The sequence below is a fragment of the Megalobrama amblycephala genome, linkage group LG1 (assembly GCF_018812025.1).
Source record: "Megalobrama amblycephala isolate DHTTF-2021 linkage group LG1, ASM1881202v1, whole genome shotgun sequence".
NCBI lineage: Eukaryota > Metazoa > Chordata > Actinopteri > Cypriniformes > Xenocyprididae > Megalobrama > Megalobrama amblycephala.
Window position 1 is genome coordinate 9819323 of NC_063044.1, and position 21774 is coordinate 9841096.

A 21774-nucleotide genomic window follows, 5' to 3' on the forward strand; every position below is an offset into this window, starting at 1 on the left:
AAATACTCAATACTTAAAGACTTAATAGGCTATTTATTTTCAAACTTAAGCATTATATTTTAATATGGACAACAACATGTCCTAATGATTGAAAATGTTCTGATTATTTGTTATTGTTGAGTAACACTTGACAGGGCTTAGGCTAAGCCAGGATCAGACCTTAGTTCAATTATTTAAGTAGCTTTTATAGACATGCCTTAGGAACAATCATTACTGGTGTTTATCTTGAGACAAAACAATGGCAGTGACATAATTTTTGCATCAGAAGAGTCCCACAGTGTGACATGAGGATTATGTTCGTACAGTCTGACATGCAACCATATTATAAATCGCAGTGTGAACCAGCCTTAAAATGCATCTCTTTAACCTGGCATACACATAACACATTATAAATTTATATTTTCAAATCCGTTAAAGGATTATTAGGGTGCATAAACTAGGTCAGCCAAAACCCGGGAACACTTCCTATAACACCAGATGTACTCGTTACATCAGAGAAAGAATGGCATCTATGCTAATATTAGTCTCTCTGTTTATCCCGAGGTTTACTGTAGTCAACCAGATCCGGATCAAGGATCAAGGACCTGCACCTTGACACGACCACAACACAGCCCTGAAGTATCAGCAGAGATTGGGTCAACTAGATCATCCATTGTGAAGACATCGACACGACAGCCAGTAGCACAGTTCCTCAACAGACCGTCCATACCGGCGTGATGAATACGATCCTCAACTGGACACGACCACAACACAGCCCTGAAGTATCAGCAGAGATCGAGTCAACTAGATCATCCATTGTGAAGACATCATCAACACGACAGCCAGTAGCACAGTTCCTCAACAGACCGTCCATACCGGCGTGATGAATACGATCCTCAACTGGACACAACCACAACGCAGCCCTGAAGTATCAGCAGAGATCGAGTCAACTAGATCATCCATTAAGAAGGCCTCATCAACACGACAGCTAGTGCCACAGTTCCTCAACAAACCGTCCATACCGGCGTGATGAATACGATCCTCAACTGGACACGACCACAACGCAGCCCTGAAGTATCAGCAGAGATCGAGTCAACTAGATCATCCATTGTGAAGGCCTCATCAACACGACAGCCAGTACCACAGTTCCTCAACAGACCGTCCATACCGGCGTGATGAATACGATCCTCAATTGGACACGACCACAACGCAGCCCTGAAGTATCAGCAGAGATCGAGTCAACTAGATCATCCATTGAGAAGGCCTCATCAACACGACAGCCAGTGCCACAGTTCCTCAACAAACCGTCCATACCGGCGTGAAGAATACGATCCTCAACTGGACACGACCACAACGCAGCCCTGAAGTATCAGCAGAGATCAAGTCAACTAGATCATCCATTGTGAAGACATCATCAACACGACAGCCAGTGCCACAGTTCCTCAACAGACCGTCCATACCGGCGTGATGAATACGATCCTCAATTGGACACGACCACAACGCAGCCCTGAAGTATCAGCAGAGATCGAGTCAACTAGATCATCCATTGAGAAGGCCTCATCAACACGACAGCCAGTGCCACAGTTCCTCAACAAACCGACCATACCGGCGTGATGAATACGATCCTCAACTGGATGGAACTGGATTAAATACTTTAAATGTTGCGATCCTATCGGACTTATGATAGTTACCTGAATCGTAACAAAGCACTGTTCGCCAGAGGAGAACTGGCCCCCCGACTAAGCCTGGTTTCTCCCAAGGTTTTTTTCCTCCATTTTAACACCTATTTGCCACCTGATGTCACCTGTTGGAGTTTGGGTTCCTTGCTGCTGTCACCTTTGGCTTGCTTAGTTGGGGACACTTGACATTTGATATTCTGGCCACTCCAGTTATCTCTGTATGTTATATTTTAGGCAACAATAAAATTAACATATTAATACCCATGCATGTGGTTCAGGCAACACAGTCAATGATTATCTTCACTACATGTATATTTACAACCAAACAAACTATAAAACACCAGAATGGTATAAACCAGAACTATAAAACTTCCTCTTTTCATTTACATTTTAAAAATATTAAACATATGTGGTTCAGGCAATATGTGCATATAGTTTGCAATCATAAAACACAACTCTGTCTCATTTTGTTAAATGTCAGTTTTAATGATCAATAACAGCCATTATAAAAATATAAGCAAAAGGTACATTTACATTTACAGGTATAAAAAGCTACAATAAAAATTAAAGCAAACAGTTCAGTCAAACGTTCAAAGTCAGCACTCTAATAGACTACAACGGTAAAGTTAAATAGCCTAAATATATAAACTTATGAAACTTTACTTTACCCTCAGCCAAAACAATTTTCCAGGGAACAAATTATAGATTAATGAGACCAAAGATTGCCTGTTACAAAAGATGAATTATATCTCATGTTTAACCACTACAGAGTCATCAGTGTCAGCGGCAAACATCAGAAGGACTAGCCGATGTAAGGCTGCTCTCAGTGGGGTACATGAGCGCTGAACGCCCAGTGATCATCTGGATCTCACAACTCCGACAACGTCAGATCAATTTTTCAAATAGGCGCTTTCTTTATCAATAAACCACAGATTTGATCTTGGTGCTGTTGCTCTGTGTCTGCTGTTGAATTATCCAGGTTGTGGATGAGGAGCAACAGCACTTATGGTGTACAGTAGTACATAGTAAAGTGCTATATAAATGCCTCATTCATTCATTAGTTATCCATTTTTTAATATGCGTTCTTATATCTGTTCTTGTGAAACGTCATCAGTTGCTGCCCGAGTACTGATCCAATTCAAAGTTCACATCTAGCCAAGGATAGTTCAAATCCCTGGATGTGTTCTTGATCTGACTTTTATCGAGGGGACTTGAGACAGCAAGCTATCCCAGAATGCCTCTTGCATCAGTTAAAACTACATGTCAAGACATAATAACATGGAGGACATTGGAGGGGGGGGGGGGGGGGGGTATTTTTCCCAAAGAGAGCTGTCAGCTCCAGTTCACTACAATTTGGAGTGGTTAAGGCCCGGGTACAAGTCATTTCCCATGTTCTGCTCCATCTCGCGCACAGTTGAGTGTGCAAGCCTTTCAAAGATAATTCTTTGACCGTAAGCGCGGAAAGACAGCGCGACATCAAGCCCCGTGTATACTTCACTTTCCGCGCCTGGACACGTCTCGCATGCAGTCGTGTCCGTGCATCTTTCAAAGTATACTAAACCACAGATGCAAGTGGATCACCGAGTTCGTCACATGCGCAATAAAAAAATTTCTATACTATTACCAGACATCATGTCATCAATGGGACATTTGCTGGGCACCAAGAGAACAGGAATTAAAAAACGATGGGGAAAGCATGCCTCTGAGTTTATTTGTCTTGTTTTTGAATCGCTTTTCACACTCTTCTTTGACGACTGCACATTGTGCTCAGTACCGTGCGTATTGCCACCTAGTGGGCTCTTCCGTCTTGCTTGCGCATGCGATGTTGCATGTGCACCATCTGTACGGTCTCGAAATTTGGGCTGCATGCGGACGGGGTGTGCAGCTGGCCACAAGCCTGCCACATGAAGAAAATTACGAACGTCAAATTCACAAACGCGGACGGCCGAAGTTTACCCGGGGCTTCAGTAATCACAAAAAATCAGCTGCAGGCTGCTACTGTTCAGAGAGCAAAGCTAGTCCACAGTCTAGTAAACGTTTCTTTGTTGCGCCGACTGAAAACACATGAGAAACATCATGTGACTGGAGAGACTCAGACATTGCAGTACTGAATATTGAACAGTCACGCATGTGGATTTGGATTAAACAGGTAAATTGCTTTGATGCCGTGCCTGAACACCATTTATCCCTTCACAGTGGTGTATAGCGGATGGGCATGCAGGGCTGTTAAATATTTGTTATTATTATGCTACTTTTATTATTATTAAATTAATATCTCAATTCATTTAACCGATGCACTGCGAGCATAATAAAAGAGTAGTTAGATGACATACTCCTCATTTAAAAAAGCAACTTGTTTAACCTTATAACACTCTATCAGTCCCGCCAGCGGACCACTGGGTCGTTAAAGGGTTAAACTTGTTTGCTTAAAATTTTTGTGAATAATTTGCTGATGCAGGTACAAAAAGACGTTTGTAACTGCAAAAAAAATAAAATAAATAAAACTTGTCGCCCATGGTGCCAACTATAGCTGGAGAGGAGAGATTTGGCTGTGGCTAACTTACACAGAAGAGATTTTTTTTTATTCAGCACATAAAAATTAACTACTTCATTTCAGACTGTGGTGATGTGGTTTCTCCACTGCATGGATCTTCATGTGTATCTTCAGGTGACTTTTAAAAGAGAAACTCTTTCCACACTGATCACATGTGTGCGGCTTTTCTCTGCTGTGGATCTTCTCATGTGTTTTCAGATGTGATAAATAACTGAATCTCTTGTCACAGTATGAACACTTGTAAGGTTTTTCTCCAGTGTGGATCCTCTCATGTGTTTTCAGATGTGATAAATAACTGAATCTCTTGTCACAGTGTGAACACTTGTAAGGTTTTTCTCCAGTGTGGATCCTCTCATGTGTTTTCAGAGATGATGAATCACTGAATCTCTTGTCACAGTGTGAACACTTGAAAGGTTTTTCTCCAGTGTGAATTCTCTGGTGCACTTTTAAATGGTTTGCTGTAGTAAAAGTCTTCTCACACTCAAAGCACACATACTCTCTCACACCAGTGTGTGTTTTCTCATGTTCTTGTAATCTATACAGCAGTGAAAAACTCTTTCCACACACAGAACATGAATGTGGCTTCTCCTTTGTATGAACTGTCAGGTGTCTCTTCAGGTCTGATGACCTAATAAATGTTTTGTCACATTGATCACATGTGAACGGTCTCTCTCCAGTGTGAACCTTCATATGACTCTTAAGAGATCCTCTTTGTGTGAAACTCTTCCCACATTGATCACATGTGTGTGGCTTCTCTCCAGTGTGAACTCTCATGTGTTCCTTAAGATGTCCTCTTTGTTTGAAACTCTTCCCACACTGATCACATGTGAACGGCTTCTCTCCTGTATGAACTCTCATGTGAACATCAAGATTTTGTTTGGTTGAGAAACTCTTTCCACACTGAGTGCAGGTTGTAGATTTCTTGTCTCTTCTTTTCTTTAGAAATGTCTTTTTAGTCTTTGAGCGACTCAAAGGTTTTTCTCCAGGTTTGTCATGATGTTCCTCCTCCACTTCACTCAGTTCTTCACTCTCCTCCTTCACTTCCATCAGCTCTGAAATGAAAGAGAAAAAAGTAATTTCATTTTCAATAAATCAAAATAAAGAGAGAAATATGAAGTTAAAGGTCATAAAATTGAGACTTGTTGTGATAGACAACTGCTACAAAACATTATGATTATTTTGATGCATTTGCATAAATCAGTTGCATATGTCCCTGAAACTTTAACATTAATCTTCCAATCGTAAAGGACCAGCTGTCGTTCCAGTGACAGAATCCAGTGGTCTGGTGAAGGTATAATGTGTGTACGTCTTTTCAGCGCTTCTGTGAAGTTCACTTAATTTTAGAATTTAGTCTCAATTTTACTTTAGCTGCTCGTTTAATCTGACTCTAATTTCAAATGTTTTTACATCAAGATTTACTGAATTCAGACAATCAGCACTGAATGGACGTCTTCTGGCTACAGAATTTCCCAAATCGCTGCTCTGCCACCTTCCCTTAAATAATTCTTAATAATTTATAAATAATATTAAGAAAATAAAGAAAACATTGCTCTGAAATATTTTGAGTAATATATTTGATCAATGACAAAATGATCTAATGTGATATTAACAGCCATATTTTGACATTTGATATTTAATTAATTTTCCTGAAAACTGTGTAATTATTAAGGGTCGTTCACAGCAGACTTCTCCTTCCACTGACTTCCTTTCATGAACATGTGAATGTGGGACACCAGAAACACAAGATCAAGTGAAGTTTGCAGTAACGTGGAGTAGATTGTATATTTTTAAATTTTGGAGTGATTATTATTTGTTATTTATGTTTTTAAAAGAGATTCAAAGAGTGAGACATCACATCATGATCGTTTCAGCATCTGTAGAAAGTTCACATGCTCAAAGTCTAGACTGACTGCATCTTTAAATGTGTTATTATCAGTGTCCTACATGATCCACTCAACCCTGTTACTTCTGACATGATTTTCCTCCTTTCAAAACCAGAGGATTTCTTAAAACTGTGACGCCCAGGAAGTTACATCATCTGGGCTCTCTCTACAGCATGATGGGAGGACAAGACAATAATCTCAATCCATTGTCTCAGTTTTTACACAAATGAATGACTGCATTCATCAACCCTGTTACCAAAGTTACTGTAAGAAGAGATTTTGCTCAAGTTACACTCACAACCCTGTCAGCCATTCTGGAAAGTTCATTCACTTCATACATTTTGGTGTTACAATTTATTCCTAAAAATAACAGTGTTGAAAACTGTATTGAAAATGCCTAAATTCTGGAAACACTCCTGCAAATTGTGAAGCAGATATTGAAATAAATGTAAAATACGTAAATATTTGGTTTGATCTGATGCTGACAATCAGTATGAAAGTTTCTCAAACTTCCCTTTACTGAGCTTCTGTTAGAAAAGTACTTTAACTGTCTAAATGTGCAGTTGAATCTTTCTGACATGAATGTTGTTCAGCATCATGAATGGATGAAGAATAAACACCAACCTCTTTGTTCTTCAGTATCTTCAGTGTGTTTCATTCTGCAGGGTTCTGGATCACTCATGTTCTTTGCAGTTTTCAGCTCTTCCTGATGCTTCAGTGCTCATCTGATGGGAATATTTCAGCATTTATTGATGAACTGATGTGGGAGGAGCTTCGTTGATAGTGACCTGTAGTGGGTGGAGCTTCACTGACTGAACCACAGATTGGTTGGAGGAGCTGATCTGCCCAAATCAAAAATATCAGTTACTGTGTTTGTTTTTATAGGGTTAAAGACCAGAAATCAAATTTTAGTATCTGCATCAAATTAAATGTACAAAAGTAAATTTAAATAGAAAACCCATTAAATGCAAGTGTCTATTTTAATGTTTCAAATTACTTTTGTGAAAACCAAATGTATTAATGTCCCATCATCATGTAGTGTAACAGATATATTTATGTAAAAATGAAACAACATTTATTTTGACCAGTACTTAATAAAGTATATAAAAGAGTAAGAGATCATACTAAATTTCATTATATTTTAAATTATTAAAAAACTTCTTGGTGACAAATATGTGAAAGCTAGTGGTTTGAAGGATAGTGGCAAAGAATAAAGATTTAAAATGACAAAGAGTATTTTGTGCTTTACTGTGATCCTTCAATACAGTGTTTGAATGTTGTCAAACGATTCTTGTTCTAAATATGCCTGAAAAGTTGTTTTTTGCTATATTAACCCCTTTTGTATTTCACCCTTAAACTAATTGAATTTAGCATTTTTATATATTTTGTTTCTAATTCTAACTTTAAAGAACTGTAAGAAAAACAGTTGAAAGCATAAAGACTGAAATAAACAGACATAAACACCATCAAATCCTCTCAGTCTGTTGACAGCAATGAAATGAGCTTTAAGTGTCAATTTACAGCAGATCTGAAGACATCAGCATAATAAATGAGGTGAAAACAGGAACTATTGACATGAAATAAAGAGTGTTTTCAGCAGTTTATAATGTTAATATTGATGATCCTCAGACTATCAACACTCATTCAACAAGATATTCAGATCATTAGCAGATCATCTCACTTTATTCTGAGTGTTTGCTGTTAGAAACTGATTGTTGGAGTCAGGATATATGAGAAAAGACTATAAAACTGATCTATTGAAAGACAATACTGTTATTTCTCACAACATGACACCAATAATACAAAAACAAACACTAATGACACTCATCTTCATCAACTACTTCTAAATAACTATGAAACATTGTATGATTTTATGATAACATTCATTATAATAATTTGAGAAGTAATTCTGAACAAAGCTCATATTAATCTGCAGATTATACAACATAAATATTACAATACACACACAAATGTCACATATACTGTCAGTCGGTGTGTCTTTTAATCATTCAGCTTTAACCCTGTGATTATTCAGGTAGGGTCAGGATAGTCAGATCTGCCTCAATCATAAAGTTCTCACCCGCCGCAGCTGAAGATCTTCAGGAATGATGGAGAGACTCTCTTGAGCTTCTGTTCTGAGGCTCAGTTTAAGGAAAGTCTCACAGGAGGCGGTCATAATAATATAAACACTTTTTTATTGGTCACGACGATACAAAGCAGATCAAACTTAAATCATCTTAAGCTAAAAAGCTCTATAATCTTCACTTAATGCAGTTCATCTGAGGAAACCTTTCACTCCTCAGACTCCCATTCTGGTTTATATTTCTGAAAACTCATTTTAGTGTATTTCACTTAATTGAGTTCACACTTTAATTCATCCTCTCTAATCTACATGTAGCCTATACTGGTGATTATACTGGATTTAATACAGATCACTGCTTTGATATCTTAAATATGAGATGATTCTGTATTATTAACTCTACTTTGTGCTGCTCTTTATTTCAAAAGGTTTTGCGATCATTGTCTCTTCTGATCTAATTTCACTACTGCAATCAATGTACTTATTATTGGAAAATCAAACTTTGAGTTCATATCTCTGTAGTTATTCATCTTTAGTGGTTGATGATGGTGAGTGTGTGTTGATTTTGTATTATTAATGTCATATTGTGAGAAATAACAGTATTGTCTTTCACTAGAGCAGTTTATAGGATTTTCTCACATATCGTGACTCCAATAATCAGTTTCTAACAGCAAACACTCAGAATAAAATATTGATGATCCTCAGACTATCAACAATCATTCAACAAGACATTCAGATCATCATCAGATTATCTCACACTCTTTATTTCATGTCAATAGTTCCTGTTTTCACCTCATTTATTATGCTGATGTCTTCAGATCTGCTGTAAATTGACACTTAAAGCTCCTTTCATTGCTGTCAACAGACTGAGAGGATTTGATGGTGTTTATGTCTGCTTATTTCAGTCTTTATGCTTTCAGCTGTTCTTCTTACAGCTCTTTACTACTTTTCTAGACATCTGCCATTATTTTAATGAAGAAACAGAATAAAGTTTCCAATGAGTTGTGGTTGCTGGATGTAAACAAAACATGTCATACCCATGTCATTATACACGTGTCCTGATATGTCACAAAAATGCCACCCAATATCCTACACACAGTTTGGTGAAGACTAAAAATTCAATATCCTACAGTGAAGTGAATGGCCTAGCTCCTAAAGGATGAACCCCATTATGAAGATTTTGCTATTCATTCATTAAGCCTGTTTTATCTTACTTTTCATAAATGCAATTGCTCAGTTTGTCCTGACACAGACAATGATTTATAAGACTGGCGTAGAATGGGAGCTTCTGTTCCATATGGATGAGCAGACATTTTACCGCCATCTTCGGGTCACCCATTCACAGTTTGTCTTACCTCACTGAGGTCCTGACACAGCATGGTCTGAAAGGGGACCAGCATGATGGAGATGTTGAGATTCCTCTCAAGACCTATATAAAAAAGGTAGGTCTATGCCCCGATTAAAGACTGGTTATGTGAAAATGCTGCCGTTTTAATAGCCATACCACAGTTAAATACATCAAATACATTTCCCCTTTGTGATAATTTGGGATACATTCTCTGTTTACAGGTTGAACTCTTCCTCTGGTACATGGCAAACCAGAATAGCTTTGGCGAAATCTCAGACAAGTTCAATTTGTCCCAATCATCTGCACACAGGTAGAAAGTTTACACAGGTGTCACATTGCTGCTAGAAAACTGATTAACAGACTGCTGCTAGAATGTGAAGAATGAACTGTTTGAAATATCCTGATTGATAATGGATTGTGTTAGGGAAAAAATCACATTGGAGAAGACTGATGCTATGTGTTTACAAGTATGTCATTTTCATTTGCACTACCCCCTGTATAGACTCTGTGCACAGCTGCAGTCTTGACAGAAAGGTCCTAATTAGTCCTGAAATTGGTGTGTCAGTTTACCCGGCTTTCTGTCAAAACTCTTTACAATACACCCAGAAGCCCACTTTCTTCAAATGTCCTAGTTGCTCTGAAAATGTAAATTTCCCACCTTGGGAATCTGTCATCTTAGGCTGCGTTTACACTGGCACAAAAAATCAGATCTTTCGCTCACATCTGACACAGATCGGAATTAGTTGCACACGTGTAAAGACAAAAATCCACACGAGATCCGATTTTTTCGCATCCGATCTGAGCCACTTCCAAATGTGGTTTTAAATCAGATACATATCCGATCTCTGGACATGCGACCTACATCTAAACATGCATATCCGATTCCCCTTCGCAATTATGTCACTCCAGCCTCAGATTGCGTTGAACGTCGTCATTTCACACCTGTTGCACGCAAGAATTTTACAACATTTATGTTCAAATCATTCTTACAAGTCAGTGCAGTCAGGAGGAGGTTTCACGTTTAATTGCTTTATGGGGAGAGGCGTCAATTCAGGCCAAATTACACGGCTCGTACAGAAATCGCCCTGCTTATGAACACATATCACATGCCATGCATGAGGGTGGATACAGACGAACCAGGCTGCAATGCCAACCCAAGATAAAAAACATCAAAGCAAAGTATAAGGAGACGAAGGACCACAATAGTCGCAGCGGATAAGATAGAATGACCTGTCCATTTTATGACGAAATGGACAGATAATTGGGCGATAAACCTAGTTGGTTTCCTACTAAGGCACTGCTGCCTGAACAATGGCTTAGCAGGAAAGATCTACCTGTATGTCTGTACCTACTCATCCTCAGGATCATGGGCTTCGCTCTCCAGCTTCTTCTTACTTGGATCCTTACCATTCTAAGGTACAAAAGTGAAAAGGTATATTTTTGTACCTAAATGGTCCATATTAGAACCTTAAAGGTACATATTTGTACTTTAAAAGTGTGTATTTGTACCTTAAAAATGCATATTTGTACCTTAGGGTACAGCCCCAGTGACAAGCACCATACCTTTTTCTGACAGTGTAGACGGCTCCCGTGGCTAGCCACCGTAAAGCAAGGGCGACACGTTTGCGCACTGAGATGAATGCTTTTCTTAATGGGGTGTCCTTATGATGGAGATGCGCATGTAAGCACTCACATAAAAACTCAAAGCTTGTCTTGTTTACACGAAAATTGTGTACCCACTCCTTTTCGTCAAATGTGTGGACTTGGTTCCACCACTCCTGCCTTCTAGGTCTTTCCCACAGTTGCCGTGTTATCAATGTGGAAAGCAGTAATGCCGTCCTTGCGATGCCAGCATTAAAAAGCCACTTTTGCTTTTTTTAACTAACTCTAACCTCTAATGAAAACGGACGTTTCTCGCTATCCCAGGAGATCCAGTGCTTTGAAGTCGGAGAAAAGTAATGTAAGGATGATTTATACGTCTCTAAATTATTTGTATGTGATTATGTAGAGCAGTGGTTCCCAAACTTTTTAGCTCGGAGTACCCCCTGAAGGGATTACCATCCTTCCGCGTACCCCCTCTCTTCCACTTAGACTGCAGTCACACCTTTTCCATTAAGGGACAATATTTGCCCCCTAAATTGATTTTCCGGTGCATTTTTTACCTTTCTGAATAACTTTATAAAATAAATACCGTTTTAAATAAAAAATGTTCAATAGAGAAATATGCAATGATTGTAAAACTAAGTAAAACTTTTAAATATTAAACTAAAACCGCCAGTAGGTGGCAGCAAGTCACTGTATTTATGAGTGAATCATCGAGTCATTCATTCAGTAACGAAGCAAGTGGCTGTGAATGAATCACAGAATCATTGACTCTTACGATTCGTTTAAAGCTGCAGAATTGTTTGCGAAACACAGACGGCTGTGGTTTTCGTTAGAACTATTATTTCATTGCAAAATAGAGTAAATACTGACAGTACTGTGTTTAAAATGTATGTTTTGTTTTTTGACCTGTTGTATAATAATGCCACGTTTGCAGTCATGTGGATATTTGGGAACAATTGCATTCTTGCTCGTTATCATCATTAAATACAAGAACTCACACAAGGTATGTTTTTGTATCGGAGAAAGTTTGAGTCTTAAATCGAAACGAATCCATTATCTGTGTCTATATTTGTTCCTTCATGCGAGTAAGTGCTAAATTCCCACTTTTACAAAGCTGCATTGTCGAGAACGACAGTAATTTAGCGCGATTTATATCAGCAGACTGCACGCAATCTATCATATGCATGCTGCTTGTGTGGATAGAGTCATTTTTGACTGCAAAACATGAGGTAATTTTATTAAATGACATTTTGGCAGTTAGAAATACATGCTCAATTTTAATATTATTTTAAGGTAGAATTAAATGAACTACTCAGCATTTTGTTCGCGTACCTCCTTTTGTCACCTCACGTACCCCCAGGGGTATGCGTACCCCAGTTTCATTCCAATGAATGTTAATGACGTGTTTTAGCATTAGCTTAAGCTAATGTGACATGGTGTACATGTATATTTCTAACAAAAAGGTTCAGAGAGAAGCAGATTGTGTGGAGAGTGACATTTTGGAACGCGTATGCCCTGGAAATTTCCTGTTTGGCCGTTGCACAACGAGGCTGAATCCAGTTTCTTATTCGTAGCATCTTATTGAAGCTATCCGGTCCACTTTAAAAAACGCAACGCTTCCGCATTTGTAGCTTATTCACGCTCAATTTATATAGTGCGGTTTTTCTTTTTTTCACGCTTTTTAAAGGTATTGTGTTGCTTTTTGTGTCTTTTTTCAGAATTAAAGGAAAATAAACTATTTTGAAATGCAAATAACACTGATATATCAGCGAAAATAGGCTGCAAAAATATAAAGGCTAATAAAATATAATAGTATTCTTTGTTTATTGAACATTTCATCAGCTCAACTTGACTTATTCACGCTTATGTTATTATTGTCTATTCTGAGAAAAAACAACTGCACTGAAGCCTTATTCCCAAGGCTACATTGGGAAGTATTATGGGATAACGGACACAGCAATGCATCATATATTATAAGATCATTATGTTTGTAGCATGATCCATTAAAACGTACAATATATAAATATTTTAATTCAGACCTAGATATTATTACTATTACTCCACTAGGTTTGAAATATATTGTTCGCTGCAAACATGATGATCTTAAATGTATTAATTATTAATAATAAATGTGTAAAGTTGCACAAAATGGAAATATTCAAAGTATAACTACATTAACTCAGATGGTTGAATGGTTGGATTCCACAGCTGTTAAAATAAAACATATATAAGACAAAACAACATTTACCGGTGAATTAATTTAAAAAAACCCTCTTCTATTGTGCTTCTGATTTGGCAGTGAAATTCGACGATTTTGGGTGCATAAGATGTGAAGGATTCTATGGTCCAGTTAGTATTTTCACCCCATAATGTCAGCCGCACTACCGGAGCGCCATCTAGTGGCTGTTACCCAAAAAATATGTGTCGCCTCTTGGGTTCTAAGCGGGTCTGCCTCATACTTCCTGGAAAGTGAAGCAGCGGGCTCTTTGATCGCCCCCTGGTGGCTGGATGCAGTACAAGTCATAAACCCCGCCCTCTCAATGCAAACAAATGGCACAAAATAAATAAAATTAATTACACTTACAATAAAATTTTGCGAAAGATGGTTTTGGTCATTTAAGGTAGTAGTTATCACACTGATATATATTCAATAGTTTGTTTTTGTTATCAGTTTGATTTTAGCTAGCAATCACACAAACTTGCTTGTCTGGCTCTCAACAATGAGAGTGGTCGCGGATGTGCGGTGAAGGGCGAAAAGTGTACGGAACATGGTTAGTCTACGTTACTCATGATCAGGCTTTATACAAAGTAATTAATTAATTAATTATTTTTTTGAATTTGAAAAGACAACTCGTATTTTTTGTCATAAATTTCAGATGCTTACTTTACCTGACAGAAGCGAGATCATTGGCAAGAGAACCGGATTTCCTTGCGTAACGCAAAGATCCCGCAGTCTCATCTCAATTCATTAAAATAGATTTAAAAACATAATAAATACATTAATTAAAATGAATTGTATTTATTTAAATTAACTTATTAAAATAAGTTAATTACATAAAATCCATTTAAAATAATTTCATTTCAATACATGCATTATAATGAATACAATTCATTTAAAAATACGTTATTTTAATACAAGTTATAATAAAAAAATGATTTCATTTCAATAAATACATAATTATAATAGGTGTCCAAAGTACTGTAGAAAAAGAAAAATTAAATCTTGACTAATTGTTAATGTACAATGAACATTGTTGGGAGAGGGGGAGGGGAGAGGTTGAGGTAGGAGAGGGAGAGGGGAGGGGAGAAAAAAAATAATTGGCCTGAAGGTTACTATCTTGTCATGATGTGCCTTGGTGGACTGCTGCCAAGTTCAAGACCACTGACCCCCACTCATTTCATCATTCAGCAGCAACAACACCCAGCTGAGCTGAGACTTTTTACTTTTCTACAAACTGTGTAAAAGTTATAACTTCACAACTAAAAAAATACACTCTTCCAATAAAATTAGTGATAGAGGCCTGTATGACAGTGACGAGACAGGCTGACATGTTTTACAAATTATGAGTTAGATTAATCAGAATTTGGTCCGAGAGGAAGTTTTCTAGCAGAAAAGTGTATTTTCTGAAGTATTTTTTTTTTTTAACTCGACCTAAAATGAGTTTGACACACCTGTACTAAACCAACTGAATGGTGAACCTATTGGACACAGATGTAGTTGTATAATTTGCATACTGAATTGCTATTGGACTTCTGATGCTAATTAAATCAATGTGTATTTTCTCTTACCCTCCAGAATGTCAGCTGCAAGCTCTCCATATAGCCGGCCCAATCCCACCAGGCTCATCTGTGTGGACAACCACACAAACCACTGTGTGAAAACCTATGAGGTGTCCAAAAACAAAATTGAGATCAAGTCTCCTAAAACAGCCACTATAAGTGCACCAATGGTGAGAGAGCATTTATAGCTGCAGTTGATGGGGACACCCCACTTTTTGAAAAGGGGGAGGCTTATATTATATATATAAAAAAAAAAAAACACACACACCCTGTCCTTAAAATTTGGACACGAGTGTATTTTTCTTGGCCCTGGTGCAAAGAAATTTAAAATGGCTCACGCTGCCAGAGGCAGAAGAAGAAAAAGCGAAAGACCTCCTCAGTCCTCATGACAGGGGAAGAGGAAGATCTGTTCACAAGAGGAGGATTGATCTCCCTGAAAGGAGAAATAGAAAAATTGAGCTAATACAATTGTATTCAATAATTAAATTCAACTTTCTTTTCCCCAAAATGAAAATTATATACCCACACATTTTTGCTCATTTGCTTTCATTATTAAAAACTCATGTTTTGATTAAAGACACATTTTATTCAGATTCCCAGCCAATGTTATATCAGTTGTGTCTAAGCACCTGTGATTGTGTTCACCTGCATTAACAACAGTCGTACATTGTGATCATGCAGTTGCAGGTACTCAGGATGACATGAGTGACCGATGGAGAGGTTCCCATCAGAGACTTGTTTTTGAGGTGATGAGGTCCTGCTTGAGATGAGTTTGGAGATCAGGCTGAGATTTCCCATCTCAAGGCGACTCTCAGACCTGCTGCAAGATTCAATTCGTCCAGCTGTTCAACTGTGGAGGTACACAACATACATTATGCATCATGTAGCCAAATTATTCCCTATAATGGATTTTTCTTCATCTTTCTACTCTTGTGAGTGTGTACCAAGTGCATATACATTTTTGAACTTTTTATACATCCATTGGTATTTTCATAATATTGGTGACACTTTGGAATAAGGCCCTATTAATGTTAATGAATTACATGAACACTGAACAACACAAGTTCATGTTAATTTTAAATTTACATAAAACTTAAAATGTTAATACATTTTGCTTTGTTTGTTTTTTCTCTGAAATCTATAAAAGTAATTAAAATAATCATTAAGTCTGATATGTTTTATCACCTCCCTACCATAAATGAATGCTGCTCTGATCTTAATGCTACCAAACACGTTAAAAATAAATATGACCATTAATCAATTTCTGTTTTAACATTAAATTATAGTTGTACTAAGAGTAATATTTTCTCTCTCTCTTACTTTCTTTTTTTTTTTATAAACAAACATTTAATTGTAATCTTATTTCAACAAGTGATCCATTAGAACTGTGTACTATATTAATAGAAACTGGGATTGGCTTCAGCCCTGTGAAGATCATACAAGGGATAAAGTGAGAGACTAAATTAATACAGTAATTAATTACATAACATTAAATCAGTTTAACAGTTAGTTGTGTATTTATGTAATACTTACATAGAGAAGTAATGTGTACATACAATTTATTAAAGAATATTTGAAATTTTCTTTTTTTTAATATTGAATTTGTCAACTTAACCAAAACAAAATGAAGACCTGGTGAAAACAGGCATTACCTAAATGTGATTACAGAAATAATTTAAATTATCCATCAAATTGTCATTTTCTGCTTACAGTCTTGCGAGTTAACAATAATGCCTGACCAATAAATTACTTGGTGAACAAAGAAAACATTTTGGCATTAGGCAATCTCTAAAAATGTAAAAGTTTTACATTATGAATAGAATTTAGTTTAATTAATTTTAAAATTCATCACCGGAGTTAATGGCAACATTGTTTGCCTTGGTTAAATGATAATGTAAGCAGTGTTGGGCACGTCACTTTAAAAAAGTAATTAGTTATAGTTACTAGTTACTTCTCACAAATAGTAACGGAGTTAGTAACTGAGTTACATCATTATAAAAGTAACTAATTACCAGGGAAAGTAACTATTGCATTACATTGACCTGCTCTTGCTCACGACATGAAATTTCTCTGTACTGTGTTGGTAGCTATTAAAGAAAACGTAGTTTCATATTTATGTTTAAATAGTCCTATGTTATGTTTTAAATCCATTTATTCGATTATGAAAAGTGAAGAGCATGAGTAAGATGCATCATAAGATGCGCAAATATATCGGGAGACATGGAGTGGGTCAGACATGATTTTGACCACTTCATTAAGTTTTGCTTTGTAGAAAGCCTTTCTTTAAAGTGAATTTCGTTTTGTAAAAATTGTATCTTAATTTTAATCAATGTTTCATCAACCAGTTGCTTGGATTTAATATATAACAAGCAAATATAGCAGACAATAAAATCATGACATGGAAGCGCGGGCGCGATCACTGGCGCGTGAACTGGAGCGCGTCTTATAGGCTAAATGAACCGAAACTCAGAGGCTGCTTGCCTCGCAGACATGAGAAATATATCTATAGAACGCTTGAAATATCTACTTTAACGAAAATGAAGTAATTAAAAACGAAAAGAAAGAGGCTACTCTGATTATGTAGCCTAATCCGAATTAAATGTGCGTTATCTCTCTAGGCGCGTCCATATGAGCAGATGATCAGCAATGAGAATCAGCAATGTCAACTTCATCTTTGCAGCCGACACTGATTCAGAAAACATTACTTTATTAATAAACAATTAAAATGTCTCCTTGCTGTTTTTGTCACACTCATAATCATTACTTTTGCCGGTTCTTTATGGCAATTATGCGTGCACTTGAGTGCTATATAGCCTATATTATGTAAACGCTCCTTATTATGGTTTATTCTCTCCAGTATTTAAGAAATTAAATTAGCCTAATATAAATGTGATTAGTCAACTAATAGCTTAAATGAACAACTACTAGTCGACTAGAAAAAAACTCGGTAGCACTTTATTTTACAGTACGTGTACTTTCCTGGTACATATATAGTAATTATGTTGTACATACAGGTAAAAGAGTGGTAACACAAGGTACTTACCTGACATGTATGTACATGGGAACTAATAAGAAACACTGCTGTACTTTCCAATGGTACATACATGGTAATTACTTTGTACCTATAGACAAGTGTCGGGTAATAACAGGTGCTTACTTATAGTGTCCGTATATGGTAACTAACAGACACATTACTGTACTTACTAATAGTACGTGCATGGTAAATATTTTGTACTTACAGACAAGTGTGGGTAACAAGCACTTATTTATGGTAACTTGTAAGACACATTACTGTACTTACTAATTGTTTAAAATGCTTAAGCTTATTATTGCAAAGGTTAAAGAGCTGGTAATTCCTATGTAATGTTTATGTACAAGGGTTCACTTTATTTTACAGTCCTATTTCCATGTACTTACTCTGAACATACTAGTGAATATACCAGTTATTTAATGTGTAAGTTACACCTGGTAAGAGCTGGTACTTCATATGTAATGTTTATGTACAAGGGTTCACTTTATTTTACAGTCCTATTTCCATGTACTTACTCTGAACGTACTAGTGACTATACCAGTTAATTACCAGTATACCAGTTAATGTGCAAGTTACACCTGGTAAGAGCATACGTAGCTTTCAAAGACACAAAACGTACATTTTCATAAATGAAAATGATAATTTTATTAAAAATATAACATCAAAACGATATTTTGAGCTGCTAATCCTACACCTACCTTTAAAGTAACCCATAAACATTTATTAAAACTCCGTACTGTTTTAAATAAAAGAATGACAGAAAAACAAGCGTAATCACGACAATTTATTTATTGCGAAAATGTTGTACCAAAAGTAGTTCAAATGATGATGAGTTGCAGTCGCAGTCCTCTTTGGCCGTAAATAATAGTTTTTTTACAGAGCAGAATATGATGAATCCGGCTTCTCTACGTGAAGGCGCGCACTCATTCAAATGTCAATCCACTGAAACACGGCATGTCGCAATCTGTGACGAAGCAGGTGAGAGCCAATGAGGGTTCGATATCAGTGCCGTAAACCATGTCGTAACGCTTCTCGAGGGTGGCGCTACTTTCAAATTTAAATTATAACGAGCGCGAGCTTTGACTGTGACGTCGCTGCTGAGAATGAAGATGAAGATTTATGGATAAAGGGCTGAATTTGGATCAGTTCCTTACAAACATATGGATTCTAAAGATATGGAGTACAGCAAACAAATAAAATGGGTGTGATTTGTGAATACATGTTGTGTTTTGATGTATCTTATGGTTGTATTGTCAGTCGCTGCATAGGAGAAAACATCTGTCTCACAGCAAACAAACTAAATATTACAAGTCATGAACAGAAATGTTATTTCATATTAAGTAGATGAGTAAACTGTATTCAAAAAATGTGACTGAAAACATGTATTGATATGACAATTGAATACATACAACAGATTTAAAACATTAATCCCATGATTTTATTACAGGGGAATTCATTTACATTCAAACTTTACGTTACATGACTTATTATTGCTGTTAATACGTAATGTATGTTTTTGTGTGTATGAAAACGTACGTGTGGTTAAACCACATTTTATGTAAAAATACACATGTATTCTCATGAGATAACGGTAATTCCTATGTAATGTTTATGTACAAGGGTTCACTTTATTTTACAGTCCTATTTCCATGTACTTATTATGAACATACTAGTGACTATACCAGTTAGTTAATGCGTAAATTACACATTACTTAGGGTGAGGTATTGCATGGTACAAGATACTTCTTGAGTACTGGATGATATACTTTTGCGGTTCAACTTGCCTAATCTTTACAGGACAATAATTCACTTAATAGGGGTATTTTGATGACATACATACAGATCAGTAACACTACTGTACTTGGTATACTCAGTTGTCATGTGTCAAAAGCCTTCCTTAAAATTACTACTTGATAAGTATTAACACTATGAAGTGCTGTATAGTTACTGCAGTGTATCATTTTGGTAAGCACATTTGTTTCACAGTAGTTAAGTAAGTGTCTGTTATTTGTGTCCACACTTGTCCGTGAGTACAACATAGTTACCATGTATATACCACTAGTAAGTACAGTAATGTGTCTTACTAATTACCACACATAAGTGCCTGTTGTTACCCACACTTGTCTGTAAGTACAAAATATTCACCATGTACATACCATTAGTAAGTACAGTAATATGTCTGTTAGTTACCATATACGGACACTATAAGTAAGCACCTGTTATTACCCGACACTTGTCTATAGGTACAAAGTAGTTACCATGTATGTACCATTGGAAAGTACAGCAGTGTTTCTTATTAGTTCCCATGTACATACATGTCAGGTAAGTACCTTGTGTTACCACTCTTTTACCTGTATGTACAACATAATTACTATATATGTACCAGGAAAGTACACGTACTGTAAAATAAAGTGCTACCAAAAACTCATTTCAAATATTTTCGATCAAGCATCAAAAAGGGTATTCTGGTTTGAGCTCGCGCTTTGCGCACATGCTCTGACAGACACACACACACACACACACACACACAGCGCATCATACATTATTATCAGTTTAAAATTATATTTGTGTATGACTAACCGCAGTACACACCAGAGAAAAAACTTTGCAGGTCCTATGGCTGAGAGAGAGCGTACTCGGATGAAAACCGCTTCAGTGAGCTCAATTATAGTAACGCGGCATTTTTTTTGTCAGTAACGCTAACGGCGTTGTAACGGGAGAAAAAGCAATTCGTTTGATTACTCGTTACTCAAAAAAGTAACGGCGTTAGTAACGCCGTTTATTTATAACGCCGTTATTCCCATCACTGAATGTAAGTGTGCTTAAAATTATGTTTGCTTTACAAATATTTATAAGTAAGACACAGTGCACAGTTTAATATACTCACATTCACACTACAATCATCTCATTTTCTGTATATTAAAGTTTGTGTAATTATTTAAAGGCTGCGAACTGTGGACTTGCTCAAATTGCTGCAGAAACTCAGAATGTAAAACCTTAACCGTTCGATGACTAATCAGTGTTTTATGTAATTGCCTCATTAGAAATGTCACATTTCACTGTGAATGTTAAGAACATACTATAGTCAATTGTAGTTCACTTCATGCGCAGGTCTTTGCCCTGTACACAGATGTGTACATTTTGTGGTACAGAGAGTGGACACAAAAAAAAGCCATTACGAGGTCACATGTCCTCAGGTATGCTTGCCTAAGTATAATAACAGAAGGGTTTCACACACAGACACGCATGTGAAGAGTTTGGTTCCAAAACGTGATAAACGCCATTTAAAAAATAATAAAAAAATCAGTATAGAGTCTGCCCTGCTGAAAAAAACAATAGAAACCATTACAGAAATTGTAATGGTTTTAATGGTTTTAATGGAAACTGTAATGGTCCTAGTGGGTCTGTATGGGTAATTTGCTTTTTTCTATTGGTGGCAAGTTTTGCTTATTTGCCTGTATTGGTTTTAATGGAAAATATAATGGTCCAAGTGGGTTTCTATTGGTAATTTGCCTTCTTCTATTGGTAGCATATTTTGCCTATTGGATACCATTAAGGACCAACAGAACATCTTTGGTAACCTATAGATTTCATGTTGGTATCTACTGGACACCAGTATGAACCATTAGAACTCCAATAAATTGAGTGGTTTCTTTAGTTTGATTTAATGATGTACACATACACAATTTTTAGGTTAGATGCAGATTTATTTATTTTTACAATTATTGCAACACAACAAAATAGATTAAATATGACTCACAAACTAAATTGTTTAAATTGTTTAATGGTATTAAGCTTATCCTTATGTAATATGTAGAAATTATACTGTTAAATA

The 21774-nt window shown here is 36.6% G+C and overlaps 1 protein-coding gene and 1 pseudogene across 1 annotated transcript in view; one reads left to right on the plus strand and one right to left on the minus strand.

Moving 5' to 3' along the window:
* Nucleotides 1-6777, minus strand: part of LOC125242807 — a 267069-nt pseudogene extending 260292 nt beyond the window's left edge.
* The window catches only part of LOC125280859 (gastrula zinc finger protein XlCGF57.1-like), a 1316469-nt gene that overhangs the window by 1226979 nt on the left and 67716 nt on the right, over nucleotides 1-21774 (plus strand). The gene's annotated exons all lie outside the window — the stretch shown is intronic.